The sequence below is a fragment of the Amblyraja radiata genome, chromosome 1, assembly GCF_010909765.2.
Source record: "Amblyraja radiata isolate CabotCenter1 chromosome 1, sAmbRad1.1.pri, whole genome shotgun sequence".
NCBI classification, from domain to species: domain Eukaryota; kingdom Metazoa; phylum Chordata; class Chondrichthyes; order Rajiformes; family Rajidae; genus Amblyraja; species Amblyraja radiata.
Window position 1 is genome coordinate 81,707,098 of NC_045956.1, and position 22,981 is coordinate 81,730,078.

Here is a 22,981-nt window from a genome sequence, read left to right on the forward strand (position 1 = left end):
TTTGCTCAATTTTGTGTGCCATAGCAAAGGGTCTGAATACTTATGTAAATGTGAAATTTTATGTTATTTATTTTGAATTACTCCGCAAAAATTTCTAAACACCTGTTCTTCATTCTGGGGTATTGTGTGTAGATTGATGATAAAAAAAAAAGAATTTAATCCATTTTAAAATAAGGCTGTAAAGTAACAAAATGTGGAAAAAGTGAAGGGATCTGAATACTTTCTGAATACACTGTAGATGTCACGGGCAATTGAGGAATATTTGTTCTGCCCATATCCAATGAGAAACAGGATGTGAAGTGCTTGCCAATTAGTAAAGACATTGGACTAAAAACTACACTTGCTCCTGCCATAACTGTAACCTTGGAACAGGGCCTGAAGTCAGAGATTAAGGTCATTGTATCCATGTAATATAATGCATTTCATTTGCTCTCAACAGGAGCTAAGTAAACTTGCAACATCTTACAGTTTGCCATTCACTACTGCTTAAAGGAGATGGCAGATCCAGATTCAAGGGAATTGAGTATATGTTGTTTTCTCTTGCCTGTGTATGTGTGACTTAACAATGATTGTAGGCTTCCCTATGGTCTGGGTTTCTCATTAGCTGCACGCATACCACTTTGTGAGCATCACACACCAACTTTGTGATAACTACACTTAAAGCTCAGCCGGCGTGTGCCCATGCCTCCATCATGCAAGCCTGGTACCCTGGAAAGATTCACAATGCTTGCATTGCTGATGGTATGGCTCTCGGTTGCACCTTTCTATGGGTGGGTATGATCCTTGCAGAGAAAGAATGGTAGAGCTGATCAGCTAAGAAGCAAAAGACAGTCACTGAATGATTACCAAACTTTTCCATCCAATTTTCTCAGTTTGATCTAGAAACGTCACATGAAGCATTTATTTAGTTTAGAGATATAGTATAGAAACAAGCCTTTGGTCCAATCCGCTCCGACCAGCGACTACCCATACACTAGTTCTACCATGCACACTAAGAGCAACTTACAGAAACCAATTAACCTACATACCTGTACTTCTTTGGAATGTAGAAGAAAACTGGAGCACCCAGAGAAAACCCACATGGTCACTGGGAGTACGTACAAACTCCACACTGACAGCAGCCATGGGCAGGATCAAACCCAGGTCTCTGGCGCTGTAAGGCAGTAACGTTACCGCTGGTAAGGCATGACTATTGATAACTGAATATTATGGTTTATATTTACTGATACTGCAGCTGGACCAAATGTTCAATGACAGCTGAGCAACAATGACAGCATTGAACAGTGCAGCACATTAACAGGCCCTTTGGCTCATAATGTCTGTGCTGAGCATAACTTCATCTTCCTATACATGATCCATATCCCTCCATTCATTGCATATCCATGTGAACCAGAAAGGTATTGTTTAAGGTGTATCCTCCCGTCTCCACTCGCTGCTCCTCCTCTTACTGCTTGCCAGCTGGACATGTACTGTAGCTGGTGATACAGAATGATCAGAGGGGCAATGATAGTTGTGCTTCTGGCTTAGGTATCCTGCTGCAGGGGGCGAATTTTCAAGGTCAAATTCACACACGTGGTTGTGTGGGCATTTCCTCATGGTGGACATCACGTACCAAAACACTCTGCTCAGGCTGATCAATGTGTGCGCCTCATTGCTGCAGAACGAGTGGCTGGCTGTCCTCCTAATGCTCTCGCTGCTTTTGCCAATGTCCTGGCTGAATGTTCTGGCTTCATCATTGATGCAGCAGGATAATCCGGCTGTGCCGATGGCAGACTCAACAGCACCTGCAGGCTCCTGATGGAAACAGTTCAAGTTGCAATGCTGGGCGAACCTTTCAGTAACCCTGCACGCAAAGCACCGCGGCAATTTATCTGGTGAGTCCAAACGGTTCAGCCTAGACTCGGACAGACTTTGTCTGTGTCGTAGGCAGTTGCTGTGGGTCCGCCAACATCACTCTGGGCTGATTGTAGCTACAGAAAGATGAGAAGGCAGACAGGGGGACATGGAAGTTGAAAGAAAAGTTGCTGATCCCAGAGGCCATGGAGGAATTAAGGAGCCACAAGGCAGGTTGAAGAACAGTGAAACACTGTGCACTGGTTGAAAGCAACCAAGGAGAACATCAAAAGGTTCTTCATCCTTCAGAAAGCAAGACAGAGTCAAGAATTGTGTCACCTCCAGACAAACTTGCAGAATCCTCTCCTCCTGCAGGTTAAAGAGTGGATGCAAGGGAGAAAGTCCAAGAGGTGAAGAATGGGCAAGCCTTGCTCTTTGCCTCAAGCTCCTCTAATGTTATCTTTGATCCAGTGTCTGTTCTGTGGAAAGGCATGAGATATGCTCATGCAATTTCTTCCCAAAGGTTCATGGGGAGCTCTGTGATCCAAATGCGTGTGCATCACAAAAAGGCCACATACAGCAGAGACTCTTGTAACTTCCTTTCCTCCATCACAGAGGTCTTAGAACAGCCAGTGAGAGAGTCTGTTCTAGCTTCATCCAAGTTCCGGAGAGGAATAAAACTCCAGAAGCAGCAGTTTACCAACTGAGTTATAACACAGTTCTGTTAGACTGCATAGGCCCGGACCTGCTGGAATTGCAAGATTGACAAGTTTCTGGCTGTCAGTTTTCCAGTATCAATGACAGTGGTCCTCCTGGACAAAACATGTTCTGTCCCTGGCAAAAAAATCTCTGAGACCCTTATGCTGTTCTGGGGGTACTATAACCTTTGTGCATGATGGTTGGGGTGTATGCCTGCCTGGTCAGCTTGCACCAGGAGAGCGCTTTTGACAGGATATTGCACGCGTACAGGATGGGCGTGCTCTCCAAACATTAATTACTGCTTGAAGATCAGTGAGTCGATGAAAGATGTATTTTGGTCTGCCTGAAACATGTTAATTTTCTAATACGGGTAGTCCATCAGGGAATGTTGCCATCTGGCATGCTAAGGTATCTGAATTCTGGTGCAACTAATGCAAAAGGCAACTAATGTTGCCATCTGGCATACTAAGGTATGCACTGAATCCTGGTGCAACTAATGCAAGAGTTTAAGGATTATATTCCAAGGTCCTCCTGCCACAAGGCATCAGGGGCAAAGCCCTGTGTAGAAGTCCGACAAGCACTTGAAGTATCCAAAGTGACTGCGAGTTCCAAAGATGCCTTGTGCGCAGAAAATTCTAATTCTACAAATGTATAGAATTGATAAAATTATGAATGTATAGAAAGAACAACACCATGAATGTAAGAACAGAATATAGATACAAGGAGCTGCAGATGTTGGTTTACCATGGAAAAACACACAAAATGCTGCAATATATGATCAAGTCAGGCAGCATCCCTGGAATACATGGATAGGTAATGTTTCAGGTCAGAACCCCTCATCAGACTCTGAGTTCTTCAGAGTCTGAAGAAGGTTCCCAACCCAAAATGTCAACTATCCTTGTTCTCCAGGGATGCTGCCCGAGCCATTGAGTTACTCCAGCATTTTGTGTGTCTTGTCATGAATGTAAATAATGTAAAGAAAGCCTTGTGCTTTATTGTATATATTTTTAATGAATAAAGTTGATATTTGAAATAAAAGGGCACCATGTGCTAAGGCTCCCCCAGAGCAGTTCAGGCATCACACCATCTACATAATACACTGCAGCAAACTACAACGTTTTCTAACAAGTCACCAACCATCCTGATGTGGAAATCTACTGTCTTTCCTTTAATGTTGCTTTAAAATTGTAGAACTCCTCAGCTAGCAATGCCTTGGGGGTATATGTGTCACAAGTACTTTAATGGTTCACCATTTGCTTCCCCAGAGCCGTTAAAGATGGGAAATAAACACTGCACTGGTAGTGGTGCCCAAAAGATTTGAGTATAGGAGCAGGGAGGTTCTACTGCAGTTGTACAGTGAGACCACACCTGGAGTATTGCGTACAGTTTTGGTCTCCTAATCTGAGGAAAGACATTCTTGCCATAGAGGGAGTACAGAGAAGGTTCACCAGACTGATTCCTGGGATGTCAGGACTTTCATTTGAAGAAAGACTGGATAGACTCGGCTTGTACTCGCTAGAATTTAGAAGATTGAGGGGGGATCTTATAGAAACTTACAAAATTCTTAAGGGGTTGGACAGGCTAGATGCAGGAAGATTTTTCCCGATGTTGGGAAAGTCCAGAACAAGGGGTCACAGTTTAAGGATAAGGGGGAAAATCTTTTAGGACCGAGATGAGGAAAACATTTTTCACACAGAGAGTGGTGAATCTCTGGAATTCTCTGCCACAGAAGGTAGTTGAGGCCAGTTCATTGGCTATATTTAAGAGGGAGTTAGATGTGGCCCTTGTGGCTAAAGGGATCAGGGGGTATGGAGAGAAGGCAGCTACAGGATACTGAGTTGGATGATCAGCCATGATCATATTGAATGGCGGTGCAGGCTCGAAGGGCCGAATGGCCTACTCCTGCACCTATTTTCTATGTTTCTATGTTTCAAATCCCGTCAATGAATCCGAAAATTCTATAGCATGACCATCCCATTAGGCTACCAATGTTAGACAACTGACACTTCTGGCAGACTTACAAATAAAAGTCCTATCTTGATTTTCCAGGCACAAGCCCACCTAGAAACAATCTTGTAACTGGTGCATTTTTAACTAATACTAGACTAAGTGGGACCCGGTGGGTCCCAGCATCACACAGGAGGGCTGGTCATCCAACGCAATATTCCACCTCTCCACCAATTCTAATATTGGTGGCCAGTTGGGAGGAGGGGGGGGGGCTTTCTGGAGCGCTAGTATGGGTGTTGTGGGCTGAAGGGACTGGTTTCCAGAGGGCTAGTATGCAAATTGTGCGCCAAATGGATTCTTGGGCTGGCGCCTCAGTCAATCAAGCCTGTTGTGCTGGCAACTCACTCACTCACGGCTGGTGGGCTGGTAGTTGACTCACGGCTAATCCTTGAAATTCTATTTCAAGCAGGGTATAATGCCACCAAATTCAAGTGCAGTTTCTTACCACTTCTAGCAGGGTGCAAGGCCACCAAATTCAAGTGCAGTTTCATACCATTTGAAGTAGGGTGCAAAGCCACTAAAGACAGCGAGTCATGACCTCTCCCTCCTCCATCTTGCAGAGACTGAGCCACACCCACATTTCCGGGTTTTATAACCCCTCCCACCCCCCCCCCCCCACCGGAAAAGGTGTGGCTTTCATGGCGTGATTGACAGGAGAGAGATTCTCAACATTTAAAAAAAAACTAATAACACTTTTATTTTTCATTGATGGGAAGAATTCTCTGCACCTGCTCAGCGGAGGGGGACTGAGTAAGATGGCCAAAAATCACAGCCGTAAGTGGTAGCGTTTTATCTAAAATCAATATACAGTGCAAACAGGAAGTAAGTGCATTTACAGTAGTGCCTTTTAACTTCAAGCCAAAGCACCCAAGCCGCCATTTGCAGTAAGTAGTGCCTTTCAACTTCAAGCCAAAGCACCCAAGCCACCATTTGCAGTAAGTAGTGCCTTTCAAGTTCAAACCACCCAAGCCACCATTTACAGTAAGTAATACCTTTCAACTTCAAGCCAAAGCACCCAAGCCACCATTTGCAGTAAGTAGTGCCTTTCAACTTCAAGCCAAAGCACCCAAGCCACCAATTGCAGTAAGTAGTGCCTTTCAAGTTCAAACCACCCAAGCCACCATTTGCAGTAAGTAATGCCTTTCAACTTCAAGCCAAAGCACCCATGCCACCATTTGCAGTAAGTAGTGCCTTTCAACTTCAAGCCAATGCACCCAAGCCACCATTTGCAGTAAGTAATGCCCTTTAACTTCAAGCCATTGCATCCAAGCCACCATTTGCAGTAAGTAGTGGCTTTCAACTTCAAACCACACCCAAGCCACACCCAAGCCACCATTAGCTGTAAGAGGTGCCTTTCAACTTCAAGTCAAAGCTCCCAAGCCACCATTTGCAGTAAATAGTGCCTTTCAACTTCAGGCCACACCCAAGCCACCATTTGCAGTAAGTAGTGCATGTCAACCTCATGCCACCATTTGCAGTAAGTAGTGCCTTTCAACTTCAAGCCAAAGCACCCAAGTCACAATTTGCAGTAAGTAGTGCCTTTTCTACTTCAAGCCAAAGCTCCAAAGCCACCATTTGCAGTAAGTAGTGCCTTTCAACTTCAAACCAAAGCTCTCAAGCCACCACTTGCAGTAAGTAGTGCCTTTCAACTTCGTGCCACCATTTGCAGTGCCTTTCAACTTAATGCCAAAGCACCCAAGCTACAATTTGCAGTAAGTAGTGTCTTTCAACTTAAAGCCAAAGCACCCAAGCCACCATCTGCAGTAAGTAGTGCTTTTCAAATTCAAGCCACACCCTAGCCACAACTAAGCCACTATTTGCAGTAAGTAGTGCCTTTCAACTTCAAGCCACACCCAAGCCATAATTTGCAGTAAGTAGTGCCTTTCAACTTCAAGCCACACCCAAGCCACACCCAAGCCATCATTTGCAGGAAGTAGTGCCTTTCAACTTCAAGCCACAATTTGCAGTAAGTAGTGCCTTTCAACTTCAAGCCAATGCACCCACACCCCTCATTTGCAGTAAGTAGTGCCTTTCAACTTCAAGCCACACCCAAGCCACCATTTGCAGTAAGTAGTGCCTTTCAACTTCAAGTCAAAGCTCCCAAGCCACCATTTGCAGTAATAGTGCATTTCAAATTCAAGTCAAAGCTCCCAAGCCACTTTGCAGTAAGTAGTGCCTTTCAACTTCAAGCCAAAGCAACCAATCCACCATTTGCAGTAAGTAGTGCCTTTCAACTTCATGCCACCATTTGCAGAAAGTGGTGTCTTTCAACTTCAAGCCACACCCAAGCCACCATTTGCAGTAAGTAGTGCCTTTCAACTTCAAGCCAAAGCAACCAAGCCATTTTGCAGTAAGTAGTGCCTTTCAACTTCAAGCCAAAGCAACCAAGCCACCATTTGCAGTAATAGTGTCTTTCAACTTCAAGCCAAAGCTCCCAAGCCACCATTTGCAGTAAGTAGTGCCTTTCAACTTCAAGCCAAAGCAACCAATCCACCATTTGCAGTAAGTAGTGCCTTTCAACTTAATGCCACCATTTGCAGTAAGTGGTGTCTTTCAACTTCAAGCCACACCCAAGCCACCATTTGCAGTAAGTAGTGCCTTTCAACTTCAAGCCAAAGCAACCAAGCCACCATTTGCAGTAAGTATTGCCTTTCAACTTCATGCCACCATTTGCAGTAAGTAGCGCCTTTCAATTTCAAGACAAACCCAAGCCAAGCGAACCAGGGGAGGGGGAGGGGGAGGGAGGGGGGGGGGGGCGCTTTCTGGAGCGCTAGTATGAACCATTTTAGAAACAATAGACATTTTTTTGCAAGCTTTAGAACCAATAGAGACACTTTTTGCAAGCTTTAGAACCAATAGAGACATTTTTTTGCAAGCTTGAGAACCAATAGACATTTTTTTGCAAGCTTTAGAACCAATAGACATTTTCTTGCAAGCTTTAGAACCAATAGACATTTTTTGGAAGCTTTGGAACCAATAGACATTGTTTTGCAAGATTTAGAACCAATAGACACTGTTGTGTAAGCTTAGAACCAATAGACATTTTTTGCAAGCTTTAGAACCAATAGAGACACTTTTTGCTAGCTTTAGAACCAATAGAGACACGTTTTGCTAGCTTTAGAACCAACATACATTGTTTTGCAAGCTTTAGAACCAATAGACACTGGTTTGCAAGCTTTAGAACCAATAGACACTGTTTTGCAAGCTTTAGAACCAATAGAAACACTTTATGCAAGCTTTAGAACCAATAGAGACACTTTTTGCTAGCTTTAGAACCAATAGACATTTTTTGCAAGCTTTAGAACCAGTAGACATTTTTTTGCAAGCTTTAGAACCAATCGACATTTTTTGCAAGCTTTAGAACCAATACAGACACTTTTTGCAAGCTTTAGAACCAATAGATATTTTTTGCAAGCTTTAGAACCAATAGACATTTTTTACAGGCTTTAGAACCAATAGACATTTTTTTGCAAGCTTTAGAACCAATAGACACTTTTTTGCAAGCTTTAGAACCAATAGTCACATTCTGCAAGCATTTTAGAACCACTAAGGGCACTTACATTTGAGTAGACATGTGTTCAGTGTTATTCACAGCTCAGAGAAACGTGACCCTCTGCCTTCCTCCATCTTGAAGAGACTGTGTGGCACACCACTTCCTGGTTTTATAGTCCCTCCCACCTGCCTCCAGCGGGGGCAGCAGAGAGAATGGGGAATTTTGTAAAAACATTAATATCTCTGTCATTTTTAATCGACGGGAAAAATCCTCGGCACACATGCAGCGGAGGGTGGCTCTGAGCAAGGTGGCCAAAAATGACGGCCGTAGATGGCGGCGTTCTCTCGGAAAACGCAGCACAGATGGCCAAAACCGGTCAGGAACAGACTTTTAGTAATATAGATCACCAATACTGCACGGTTCAGGGTAAGTCATTTACATTGTTTAATCAGCCCATGTTCGAGGAACGAAAGAAACAATGGCACTTGTATCAACAATAAGTTTGTATTTAAGTTTATGTAATAAAGCAGATCTAAGGATCATTTACAGGATCATTGGATCATCAAAACTGATGACGGTAATTTGGTCCATTTATCTTGCACTGGCATTAGCATCATACTTAAATTAGTTTAGTTTAGTTTAGAGATATAGCGTGGAAACAGGCCCTTCGGTCCACCGAGTCCGCACCGACCAGTGGTCCCCGCACATTAACACTATCCTACACACACTAGGGACAATTTACATTTATACCAAGCCAATTAACCTACTAACCTGTACGTCTTTCGAGGTTTTCTACTAATCACTTTCCCTAATTTGCTACTAATTACTTTCACTTAACTTCTCTTATCAATTTCACTGCATTTTCTGTCTTTTGCATAGTTTCTACTTCAAATATTTATCTAAATATCTCCTAAGTGTCTGTAGTGGAGTAAGTTTTAGACTACATCAAATATTATTGTGTTACTGGTATTCAATGCAGTTTTCCAAGGCTTCATACCCATTAGCATTTTTCTATGACAAGCGTTCTGGATGTTTCAGCGTTTGCCTGGTCTGTCTGGTTTGTGTCACCAAAAGCCATTATGCAATATTAATGCAACATGCATTTGTATCTTTTCAATAAGAGGCACAAAAACGTAACTGATTGTAGAAACAAGGATCTTATAGTGGGCGGGGACGAGACAAATAGTGGAGGGGGGGGGGGAGGAGACCAATTTGACATACAAGGATGGAGTTAAAGGGAAAGAGAGTATAGGAAAAGTTAAGAAAGACACCAGAATTAATGGGGCAGAATGCTCACGAAGGGATAGGTTGGAAATAAATATTCTAAGGGGAGTAAGAGGCAACCATGGCTGAAAAGGGAAGTTAGGGATGGAATAAAACTAAAAGAAAAGGTGTATAACATAGCAAAAAGTAGAGGGAAGCCAGAGGATTGGGAAACTTTCAAAGGACATCAGAAGGAAACAAAAGGGGCAATACGGGGTGAAAAGATGACGTACTGTATGAGGGTAAGCTGGCCAAGAATATAAAGAAGGATATTAAAAGCTTATTTAGGTATGTTGAGAGAAAAAGATTAGTAAAGACAAATGTAGGTCCCTTGAAGGCAGAAACAAGTGAAATTATTATGGGGAACAAGGAAATGGCAGAAGAGTTGAACAGGTACTTTGGTTCTGTCTTCACTAAGGTAGATACAAACAATCTCCCAGATGTACAAGAGGACAGAGGATCTAAGGAGACTGAGGAACAGAAATAAATTTGCATACGTCAAGAAATAGTATTGAGTAGACTGATGGGACTGAAGGTTGATAAATCCTCAGGGCCAGAAGTAAAGACCAGGAATTCCATGAGCAATGACAGGTTGGCTGCAATCGCCTTCATCCACATTCACTATGACTTTTCTCATAACTTGGACAAAGTAGTGACTAGGTTTGCGCAGTTCCATTCTTGGAAAATGGAACTGGAAAACATAATTCATGGCTAAATGGCAATATACGCCGGCCTGCCACGAGTGTTGGTCGCCTACATCACTACACCAGGACTTCCATGAGCAATGACAGGCTGTCTGCACTCGCCTTAATGCATATTCACAATGATTTTGCCCATGACTTGGACAAATACATTCTCGGAAAATGGAACTGGAAAATGTGATTTATGGCTAAATGGCAATATATGCTAGTCTGCCAAAAGTGTTGTCCAAGTCTGTGAGAGGAACCCTGAACTGTCTGCTAATCCCCTCACACTTTGGGAGCCCAAACAAGGCACTGCAAGAAGGGGTAGAAGTCGGGCTACCAACATCAGTGCGGAATGACACAGGCCTTGGACAGCGTTAACGAACTGAGGACTGCCATTAAAGATAAAGTCACACTTTGGGAGACCAAACGGGGCACTGCATGAAGAGGGAGAAGTAGGGCCACGTACATCAGTGTACTGCGGAACGAAACATGCTTTGACAGCATTAACAAACTGAGGACTGCCATGCTGGATAAACTGGTCTGAGGTGCTATATTCATGGAACCAGGGACGGCATATAGGCTAAGGCCAACGAATGCATTAGTAGAAGTAGTGGTAAATGGCAATATACATTCAGGAGTACCTGAATGATTTTGCAGCATCATGCCAGCATGCTGAGTGCTGAGTGACAGTGACGGGTGTGGCGGCGCGACACTGTTGCAGCGGCCCCTTTCAGCCTGTCTGTCTGTCTTTTTTTTTTTTTTGTCTAGTTAAATGTAGTTGTTCGTGTTTTTTAATAGTGTTTTTAATTGTATATATGTGGGGGGTGGGGGAGGGAAACTTAAAAAAATCTCTTCCCTGCACGGGAGACCCGACCTTTTTTCCTGTTGGGTCTCCGTTGTCGTTGGGGCCTAGCACCGTGGAGCGGCCTACTGCTGGAACGACGTGGGGGCTCCAGTCACGGAGCCTGCGGAGCTGCGGACTTACCATCATGGGGCTGGCCGGCCTCGGAGCGTGGGGAGCGGTGGTGGCTCGCTGCTGCGGCCCGACCCCGGCGCTCGGAGGCACCAGCTGCAGCCGTAGGTCCGGTGGACTGGAACATCGGGAGCTCGCGGGTCCGGGTGGAGGCCCCTTTCCGGAGCTCCCGCAACGCGACTTCTCCAGCCCGTGTCACGGGGTTGGAACGACCCGGAGCGGGGCCGTACATCGGCCCGGCGCGGATTCAATGGCCACGGGACATTCCAGCGCCCTGCCGGGGGCTCCAAATTTGTGACTTTTGGGCCTGGAGCGAGGCCATACATCGCCCGGTGTGGCCTAAAATGGTCGTGGAACTTACCATCGCCCGCCTGGGGCTTCAACATCAGGAGAAAAATGGTGCAAGAGAGAGAAAGACTTTGCCTTCCATCACAGTGAGGAAGAGATTCACTGTGATGGATGTTTATGTAAATTGAATTGTGTGTATGTCTTGTAGGAATTGTATCTGTTTGTATGGCTGTGGAAACTAAGTTTCGTTTGAGCCTCACTGAGGTTCAAATGACATGTAATAAATATTCAATTCAATTCAATTCAATTCAATATTCAACTAAGAACTAATTCAGTCATGCTCGTTAGCGTGGCTCAACAATAGTAACACTGGGTGATTCTTTAAAATTCTACTTACCATGCTACTCACCTTTATGTGACATTTACCTGGAGCACCTGAATGATTATGCAGTATCTTGCCAGCATGTTTGATTGTTTGGTAAACTATATGATGAATTATGAAATTTATGTTATCTATATAATGTTAAAACTGTGGCTGGCTGGCTGTGTGTGTTTCTGCCTGACTTGTGGGTGCCAGCGTTTGATTCCTGCCTTTGATTCGTTGCTACGCCAACACCAGACCCAGAAACACCCAGATTTTTTCCATTTCGGTAGATATTTCACTTTTCATTCCAAGTATCCACTCCTCATTAAATTTCATCGTGTTTATGTACTCATTTTTAATAAAATCCTTCCCCCCCCCCCCCCCCCCCGCTCACTCATTTTGTCACCTCCTGCTGGCCAGCGACCATAACGGCTGCTGGCACCTGCCTCTCGCCTCAAAGATGCTATTTAAAAACAGCCGCACTGCTGAGTCCTGAATGGCTTGAGTTGGAGGACCACGTCTCCCGTGGGGGCTACGGGTCTAGTGTTATATATTTTTATGTTATGGAATCAAAATCAAGAATTATAAATTCACATTTCAAAAATGGTTTCACAATTCAGTAGTACTGATTTTCAGTATTTCATACTAATATTTGATAATACATGAGGTTGCATGCAAAATACTGATTTTCAAAAATCCAGTTTCTGTGTAGTACGTTCTATTGCGTTTATGTGAAAAATATCGATTTCCCCAACAAAATACAAATTTTCAGCCATCAAAATACGAAAATGCTCAGTGAAACTTGGCAGCTCTGCAATTATTCACAATCACATTGTGTTTGAGAATTCAAAATGTGATGTGTGATCTTGTTTAAGGGTCATCATGGAATTTAAATTTGTTATAATAATATGACAGTAAAATAGGTTAGTTTGAAAGCGATCATAGTAATGTAAATGCACCATTTAGTTTGACTTCAATTTTCATGATGGAAATTGAAGTCGAACTAAATGTTGTAATCACATCACTATTCCATGTTAAAATTGATGTGGGGAAGTTGTTAGGTCAGGAGGATCATTAAAAGTGCACTGCACACACTAACACAGTCTAACAGTAACAGGCAATCAAATCATCACACAAAACATTTTCTAAAAAATGGTTTTCTTTACTGCAAAAACTTAGTGTTTTATTTGCAGTTTTTGCATGCTCCTTTATAACATTTTACGTAACATTTTACAACAGTACAACTTGATTATTAAAACAACAATTCTTGATAAAAAAAAATGTATACAACAATAAACCGAATTATCCCATTCCACCCACTCTTGACTCAACTAAAATTATTTCTGAAATATTGGTCATAAATTTGGTGCGAAAATGCTCCAGAATAAGGCTTAAAATGCACCAGAGATCATCTAAAACCCCAGAGCTTTCAGGTCTCTAAAGCAGGCCCTGGAACCCGGACGTGAGGGGGTTCGCGCTCATGATGTGCGCTGCTCGCACATTATTTCACATCATTATTTTGTTATCCTGTCATGCCACCCCCCTTTTTGAAAAGCTTCATACAGGCCTGGTATGTTGGCCTTCATAATGAGAGGATTTGAGGATAGGAGTAAAGAGGTCCTTCTGCAGTTGTATAGGACTCTGGTGAGACCACATCTGGAGTATTGTGTGCAGTTTTGGTCATATGAGGAAAGATTGGAAAGGCTGGGCTTGGATTCACTGGAATTTAGAAGGTTGAGAGGGTATCCTATAGAAACATATAAAATTATAAAAGGACTGGACAAGCTAGATGCAGGAAAAATATTCCCAATGTTGGTGGAGTCCAGAACCAAGGGCCACAGTCTAAGAATAAAGGGGAGTCCATTTAAAACTGAGATGAGAAAAAATGTTTTCACCCAGAGAGTTATGAATTTGTGGAATTCTCTGCCACAGAATGTAGTCGAGGCCAATTCACTGGATGAATTTCAAAGAGAGTTAGATAGAGCTCTTGGGGCTAACGGAATCAAGGGATATGGGATGAAGGCAGGCACAGGTTACTGATTGTGGATGATCAGCCATGATCACAATGAATGGCGGTGCTGTCTCGAAGGGCCAAATGGCCTCCTCCTGCTCCTATTTTCTATGTTTCTATGTTTCTATCTGCAGGTGCTGGTTTACAGAAAAAAGGATGCAATGTGCTGGAGTGACTCGGCTGGTCAGGCAACATCTTTGTGGAACATGGATAAGCAACGTTTTGTATCATGACCCTTCTTCAATATGAAACATCACCTATCCATGTTCTCCAAAGATGCTGCCTAACTTGCCGAGTCACTCTAGCACTTTGTGTCAGATCTGAACTGATTGCTTTTGGGCTCAAATAGTTGCATTGCATATTTTCTGAAAATTGAATCTGGAGACAGCAAACCAGCTTATGAATGGATGAGAGAAACTTGAACTGTTCAGTCATCCTGCACTTCTGCTAGGAAACATACATTTATTTGAGAATGTAGCCATTAATATTTAACATGGCATCTGTTACTGAGGATTCACTTTATTGTCTGCCTTCTGCAATTGCAAAGTCGTTTACTGAGTTCCTGTTTCCTGGAAACATGTGCCTTGGTAAGCAACATTAATGCACGCATGATTTTTTCATTTGATGCTCATTGCACTTCTCCTAGTTTTACATCATTATTAGATTGAAAAATAATGCACGGATGACCTAATATTATGGACCTCAAATGACCCACAGTCAAGTAGAACTGTGATTAGGCCATTAGCCCACTGGAGTCTCATCCCTGAAGTCTGGAAATAGCCATAAGATTTGTTGTTACTTTCATCACATGTCAATCTTGACAGTTTTTCCTGCCTGATTCTGGTGAGCATCATGAGACAATATTTTCACATTAACAGGGGATTTTAAGCATAAAGCATAAATGAACAGGATATGTTTAACAGGATATGATGCCTCACCTCCCATGCATTAATTTCCATTGAAGTCATTGGAACCTGAAACATCTACTGCCAGAGATCAAACATGGAATTCTGCCCCATAATGTCAGACAAGAAGTTAGGAGATAATTACTGCAAACACAGCAGATGAGAGACAAGGTGATTTAGGTCAAAAGCCTTTTATCAGAACTCTTCATCAAAACGTTGCTCGACAGATGCTGGCTGATCAAATAAGTAATTTCCGCATTTTATATTTACTTTACAAAGCATTTACAATATTTCACTTTTAACTAATGTTAACTTTTTAAAATTGTTCCACGTTATTGTTCCAGATTATTTTACGTAGCCTCCAATACTAAATTTCACTTGAAGAATGGGATCTGTTTAAGCAATATTCTGGCCTGTGGGCAAGATGTTTGCTTCATTAAAAAGAAAATACCCAATTCCATCAATGACTTGTTACACTAAATGTGAATACATTTTCCAGTGAGAGGATCAGAAAGAGAAATCTCAGTGTGCAGGACAGGGGGCTGGAGGTACGGCCACCAATAATGGAGCAAAAAAAGAAGTGGTTTTTGTTCAAGAGACCAAAAGAGAAACACTTGAGTTTGCAGAGATAGAAGAAACGGAGATTCCAAGGCTGAGTCCAAGAAGAAATTTAAATAGTAAGATGAGAATTCACAAAAAAGTTACAGATGGTTAGGGAACCATTGTAGCTGGTGGGCACATGATGTGAGAATGGAGGTTGCAGTACTCACTTCAGCTTCACACAAATATTATAGCAGTCTAGACCATCGCTACTCAGTCACTCTAGGACATTGTCATTACTCTATGGAATACTCATGCCCACCTTTTTAATGCTGCAGTACTGTTGCATGAAGCTTGTATCATCTTCTGGCGTACACATTTAACTGAACAGATTTTCAATGTTAAGGAGTAAGCCATTTAGAACGGAGACGAGGAAACACTTTTTCTCACAGAGAGTGGTGAGTCTGTGGAATTCTCTGCCTCAGAGGGCAGTGGAGGCGGGTTCTCTGGATGCTTTCAAGAGAGAGCTAGATAGGGCTCTTAAAGATAGTGGGGTCAGGGGATATGGGGAGAAGGCAGGAACGGGGTACAGATTGGGGATGATCAGCCATGATCACTTTGAATGGCGGTGCTGGCTCGAAGGGCCGAATGGCCTACTCCTGCACCTATTGTCTATTGTCTATTGTCTATTGTCTATTGTCTATTGTCTATTGTCTATTGTTCAATAGCCAAGATATATGTCAGTGCTTCTTTTGTGAAGGAAACATCTCCGATTTACTTTCAAACAGATACATTAAGTGTAATCGCTAATCTCATGCAACTAAAGCACAGTTCTCTCCCACACGCGAGGTACATGTTTCAAGACCCCCAGATAATAAACCATTGCCGGAGTTGTAAAATAAAGTAGGTGATATGAGGACAAACATCGACAAGAGATACTGTAGACACTGGAATCATGAGTTAAACTCAAAGTGTTGGAGTAACTCAGTGGGTCAGGTAGCATCTGCGGAGGGAATGGAAAGGCAATGCTTCTGGTCGGGAACTTTCTTCTGATCCGCTGAGTTACTCCAACACTTTGTGGTTTACTGCTGATAAATGTCTTCCAGCAGCCTCAGGAAATAAATGGTTTCCAACGTCCCTGCCAATAGCATGAAATGAGCTCCCAGTTGCGAGGTGACTCCAATGGTAAAGGACATTTAGGGAGGAGACTCAAAACTGCTAACCTACAGTCCATGCTTAGAACTACTTCTCTTGAGCTGTTGAAAAGGTTTGAATGCTTAGCTCACCATTTAGCTGCAAACGTTAAGTAACCCAACTGTGAAAATTAAAAGGAGCATTATTTCAGCAACTTAACGTTGGACTCTGAAAAGTTACATTTATCTGATATTCTGCATCTGCTGAACTTGTTTATGACTCCCCTTTAAACCAAGTATATATTTTTGAATTTTGAAGTGTTACATAATACTCCGAATGACAGGTCCTTTTTTCTCCCTGAATTTGCAAGGGGAATAGATTTCTACCGGTTCCTCCTGCACTTTAAATTTGGACAACTTTGTGGAAACTTTCTGTCAGTCCTTTATTTTCGGTAGCGTTTTTATTTCAGTCAAGCTGCTGCTTTCTTTCTTGTTTCATTTACAACCCCCAATGAAAATGGCATCCTCGTTGTCTTTGTAATACATCTGTTAGTTAGTGAAGGCTGTGTGCTGATTTCAGTTCTGGCCAGATTTCCTAACCGATTTCCTCGACTGAAATGGAAAGTAATTGGCGAGGAATTGCACCGTTCTTCATCTGGTGGCACAGCAGGATCCTAGGCAAGGAAGCGGACTCAATCAGTTAATCCTCACACACAACCCTGTTGACTAATCCACTATTAACCTTTAATGACCTTGTGTGCATTCTCTCTACACACCGAACAATACTAGGAACAGCACATTTGTTTACTGGCATTGCTAAATTGGAAAGCATGCAAGTGTGATATTAGCTTTGGACCCATTTGCAGTTTTTTTTTCTTCTTGGGGGCTGCTGAGCTATAGCTTATCTGTGCTTGTCAGAAATTAAATGCAACAGATATAACAGGTTAACAAGCTACAGGGATGTTCATTTCAGAACACAGGCATTTTCTCAAAAAATTGACAAGTAAACATAGAAAATAGGTGCAGAATAGGCCATTTGGCCCTTCGAGCCAGCACCATCATTCAATGTGATCATGGCTGATTATCCAAAATCAGTACCCCGTTCCGACTTTTTCCCCTTATCCCTTGATTCCGTTAACCCTCAGAATATAAATCTAACACTCTTGAAAATTGACTTTTTTTCCCCCTGTGATCATTCTACCTTTCTGCACATTGCTCCGAGCGCCCAGAGAGAGGTATTTAATGAGCATACTTCAATCTGACACATATGCAGCCAAGGTTTGTAAATCGAGGGCTTTCCCGGCCATCTCATTATGTCATCTGCCCTCTTAAATTGTGTTGATTTTCCAAATTAAAAGATAAATGGTTTTAAAGCATATGAGAACACCGAGTTGTTTATTACACGTAATGCAAAAGTCAGGGTTTACTCTATGCATTAGGTTATATACTCACAAGCATAAAAGTGTTGATGAACAGGATTAGTGGGCAATTTCTCTGATCTGCAATCTTCAACTGGCCAAGATATTTCACACGAAGATACTGGAAAATCCCCGGCTTAATGACAATCATTCTCAACCTGTTCAACAGAAGTGTCTTTATGGGACATTTATACTATTCCGATTAAATTTAGCTTTAAACATTTCTGCCGTCCACCTCCAATAACATTTACCAACCTATTGCATTTCCCATCTGCCACTGATGTAGCGGAGGACACTGGGGCACTAGAGAAGAAGTTGGAGGCGCCCTGGCGGAGATTTATAAATCATCATTAGACACTGTGGAATTCTTTGCCACAGAAGGTTATGGAGACCATGTCAGTAGATATTTTTAAGGCAGAAAGAGCTAGATTTTTTATTAGTACGGGTGTCAGAGGGTCAGAGGTTATGGGGAGAAGGAGATTGGGGTTAGGAAGGAGAGATAGATCAGCCATGATTGAATGGTGCTTGACAGGCGGAATGGCCTGATTCTACTCCTTTTCCTTATGACCTTGACCATTTGGATAAAGAGGGTTGATTAGGGATGGTTAGCATGCTTGGGAGATTGTGTCTCATTAATATGAATTAGTTTTTTGATGAAATGACCAAAAATGTTGATGAGAGCGGAGCCATAGATATTATCTATTTGTATTTGATCTATTTATATTGCAATACAGGCTGCTCTAGAAGATTACATCTCAAGGCATCCAGGAAGAGCTAGCTGACTAGATTGCAGATAACATTAAAGTGGGTGGTATTGTAGATAGTGAAAATGGTTATCAAATATTACAGCAGCATTTGATCAGTTAGGCAAATGGGCTGACGAATGTTTAATGGAGTTTTATGCAGATAAGTACTAAGTGCCGCATTTTGGAAAATCAAACCAGGGCAGGATCTTCACAATGAATGGCAGAGATTTGCGGTGTTTTGTAGAACAGAGGGATTTAGGGCAGGCGAGAATTTTATTCCTTGGAACATAGGTGGATGAAGATGATCTTATGCATATAAATTATGTGTATAACGTCATGGGGAATAGCTAGGGTCGATGCAGTCTTTTATCCAGAGTAGGGGAATCTAGAACCAAGTGAGAGGGGAAAGATTTAATAGGAAACTGAGGAGCAACTTTTTCACACAGGGGATGGGGGATGTATGGAACTAGCTGAGAGATGGGATAGTATAATGACATTTAAAGACATTTGGACAGGTATATGGATAGAATATGTTTAGAGGGATATGGGCCAAATGCGGACAGGTGGGACTCATGTAGCTGGGGCATCTTGGCCGCCATGGGCAATTTGGGCTGAACGGCCTGTATCCCTGCTCTATGACTACGACTATGACTATCTCCTCCCACCTATTCCATTTTTCTTCTTTCCTGGCACTTCCATCCTTTCCAATACTTTCTTTTCTTTTCCCTTCTTGGTACTTCGCATTTCGCCTTCTTTTATCTCTCCCACAGTCACCATTTTTCTTTCATATCACTATCTATAGCTCAATTTCCTTCCTTTTGCTCCTGTTCTTTCGATGCCCTTCACCCCCTTCACGTCCAATTTTGATCAACCTGAAAAGATATTTGAAATCTTTTTTTTTCCAGAGATACCGCCTGACCTGCCAAGTATTTCCAGCATTTTGTTTTTGTTTCAGAGTCACAGTTGTGTAGCGGTAGAGTTGGTGCCTTAAAGCGCCAGATCCTGACTAGGGGTGCCGTCTGTGCAGACTTTGTACTTTCTCCCAGTGAGTGGGTAGGTTTACTCCGGGTGCTCTGGTTTGACCATATTACAAAGATGTGCAGGTTTGCAGGTTAATTGGTTTCCGCAAATTGTTCCTCATATGTAGGATAGAACTAGTGTATGGGTGATTGCTGGTCGGCACAGATTCAGTGGGCCAAAGATCCAGTGTCAACTCTGCATCTCTAAACTAAACTAAATTAAAGTTGTAGATTTTGAGAAAGGAAATATTTAACACTTGAAGTTTGACCTATTTGCCAGAAAGTACTGTTTAACTCATAGCTTCTGTAACACTTGGAACCTCTGCAGTGTTATTCAGGATTTCATGGGTCTGTTTAGCATAACCTCTGTCTTCTTGTCAGGCCTTAACTATTTTAAGGCCCTTCGCCCAGCAGACCTGTTTTTGGCCATCTTGTGCGCCTGGCTTTCTGTTGTGGGCAGTCATCTTCTAGGACTGCAAATGCCATAAACTTTTTGTCTTTCTCTTCTGCATTCATTAAGGCACTTGGTAGCTTCTTTCGGGAAGAGCCCAAGATGTCTGCCCGAGATAGTTGCTAATGGAAAATTAAATTTGTGATTCGGATGCAGAGATTTTAATCTTAACGTCATCCGTTGTTCCTTAAAATGTGAAGAGGCTATTCTGCCCATCAGGCATATGCCAGCTCTCTGAGCATTCCCAACAGACTCAATCCCTCACTATAACTCCACCCTAACTTATGCTCTCTCACCCAATCTGAAGAGCTGTGGCAAACCAAACAAGTGTGACTTTAATGGAACAAGTGTTTTAATGATATCTGTGCTTCTGTTGGTTGTTCAAAGATGCCATCATTGAGGATGTGGGCCAGAAAATCAACCTTTTCCTATCCGTTGTATGCAATATGAAGTATATTTTCAAAAGATCCATAAGCTGTGGCTGCAAATGGAAAATTAAAATTGATGATAGGGATGCAGAGATTTAAATCTTACATTGTTCAATGGTGAAGAGGCTGCTCTCAGAACATTCCCAATGGTCTAATTCCCCCACTAGAATTCCACTACAATTTATTCTCTCTCATGTGCCCATTAACTCCCCCCTGATTAGTTTAAGATACAGCATGGAAACAGGCCCTTTAGCCCACCGAGTCTGCATCGACCAGCGATCCGCGCACATTAACACTACCCTACCTACACACACTAGGGACAATTTTCACATACACCAAGCCAATTAACCTATAAACTTGTACGACTTTGGAGTGTGGGAGGAAACCGATGATCTCGGAGAAAACCCACGCAGTCGCGGGGAGAATGTACAAACTCCGTACAGACCGCAACCCTCGTCCAGAATGAACCCGGGTCTCCCGCGCTGCAATCGCTGTAAGGCCACAACTCTACTGCTGCGCCACTGTGGCCGCACACGAATGAGTTTTTTTCGCGAACCCAGTCCCCCACTACCACAAATTCAGCAGTTGAGTACCCCACATTTGGGGACATCGCAGGCATCAGCACACCCGAAGAGCAATGGGATAGCCTCGTCCAGGGAGAACCACCTTTTTGATCACGGTCTCTCCCCTTCTCCAGTCAACAACTGCCAGGTCATTTACAGCAGCAAATTACTCTACCAGTTTATCTCTGGTTTATAGGAGGAAACCAGAACACCCAGAGGAAGCACTCCCCCATCATGGAGGGAATGTGAAAAGTCCAATCAGATAGCACTCAAGATCAGGATTAAGGTGTTACTGTACCACCCAAATTGCATGTTATTTTATCTATGTTTATATTAATGTTATTATGTTTATGTTAACTAAGATGACAGTAGATATTTGATAGCTTTTGTGATAATTATTTTCCTTTGCCTTCTGAGTTTATATTTGGATCAAAAATTTGTCTTGTTGTAAGTTTTTGATTACTACTCATGAAGGCAAAATAAAGCTGAGTTCCAAAGCAAATCATTGTAATAATCTAACAGGAGTGACTCAGAAAATAGAATCATATACTTACTACAGATAACTGCAAATGTTTTCCAAGATCCTATTCATAGGTACACAAATAGTGACCTGAATTCATAATCAAATTTGAAAATTAAATTACTATTGTGAGTCCAGCAATTCAAGAAAAGCAATTGCCAGCTGTGCGACATCTAATTTTACAATCTCCTTCTATTATAATCCTATTGATGCGAAGAGGTCAAGGTCAGAGCGTTCTCGTCGCGGCCCTGTTTTCACTAATCTTTCCACCACAAGACACATGAAGCACAAGAAGCGCAAGACAGACACCATTGTATGCAGATGCTGAGAAGTATGTTCGGCTCTGACTGAACAACTTCTAATCTTGTGTGTGCACTCGATAAGAAGATTTATCTTAGGAACTTCCCTCTTACTTGCAGATAGTTATTATGTTAGTTTAGAGATACAGCATGGATACAACCCCTTTGGCCCACCAAGTCCACACAGACCATCGATCACCCATACATTAGTTCCATCCTACACACCAGGGGCAATTTACAGGAGCCAATTAACCTACAGATCTGCATGTCTTTGATATGCGGTGCCAGGACGAAACATGAGCACCAGGAAAATCATGTAGTCAGAAGGTAAATGTGCAAACTCTGCGCAGACAGCACCCATAGTCAGGATCGAATCCAGTTCCCTGGCGCTCTGAGAATCCAACTCTACTGTTGCGCCACTATGCCGTCCTAACTTGGGAGGAGTAAAATTACTTCAGATATTCCAGTGGTCTGCACATATTTTAAAAGTATATTTTATTCTTTCCACAGGCTGTAAGACTAAGGTGGCAAAAGAGAGAGGGAGACAGGAAAACTCTGTTCCCAAGAGGTAAAGAATGTCAGCAGGTTTGATGACAAAACAGGTGGAAATTATCTTGCATGAGGCAATTGCAAATTGACACAAAATGCTGGAGTAACTCAGAGGGACATGCAGATTCTCTGGAGAGAAGGAATGGGTGACGTTTCGGGTCGAGGCCCATCTTCAGACTGATGGCAGGGGAATCAGAGGTACATAGATAAGGAAGTGTATAGATAAGGAAGTGTAAGGTGTGAAAACAGGACAAAGGGAATGTGGATCGAGGAAAATGTAGAATAGTGTTGGTTGGAAAAAGGTAACAACAAAGCAAATAGAAGTAAAATGTTGTCAGAGACAGTAAGACTGATCAGAGAACTGGGAAGGGGAGGGGATGGAAAGTGAGGGAAAGCAAGAGCTATTTGGAGAAGTCAATGTTCATACCGCTGGGTACTCAAGCGAAATATGAGGTTCTGTTACTCCAATTTGCACTGGGCTTCACTCTGACAATGGAGGAGGCCCAGGACAGAAAGGTCAATGTGGGAAAGGGAGGGAGAGATAAAGTGTTTAGCAACCGGTTTTCTGAGTTAAAACGTGGTCACAGATTGTTTCTGGGTTAAAACCTGGTCGTACAAGCAATTACAAGGTGTGTCTATGAAATGAACATAGCAGTTCACCAAACCAAAATTCTCTCTGGCATAAATGTTCAATTCATGTTCTGCATTTAATATAATTTCTGAAAATGCTGACTGTAATTGGATCTGTGATAGGTTTTTGGAGATCCAAAATATGAAAATAACCTACCTTTTA

The 22,981-nt window shown here is 42.5% G+C and overlaps 1 non-coding gene across 1 annotated transcript; it reads right to left on the minus strand.

Moving 5' to 3' along the window:
• Positions 1-20,793: 20,793 nt before the first annotated feature.
• Positions 20,794-20,961, minus strand: LOC116983772. The gene has a single exon (XR_004414810.1). It is a non-coding gene; the product is annotated as a U1 spliceosomal RNA (small nuclear RNA).
• Between the last annotated feature and the right edge of the window lie 2,020 nt (positions 20,962-22,981).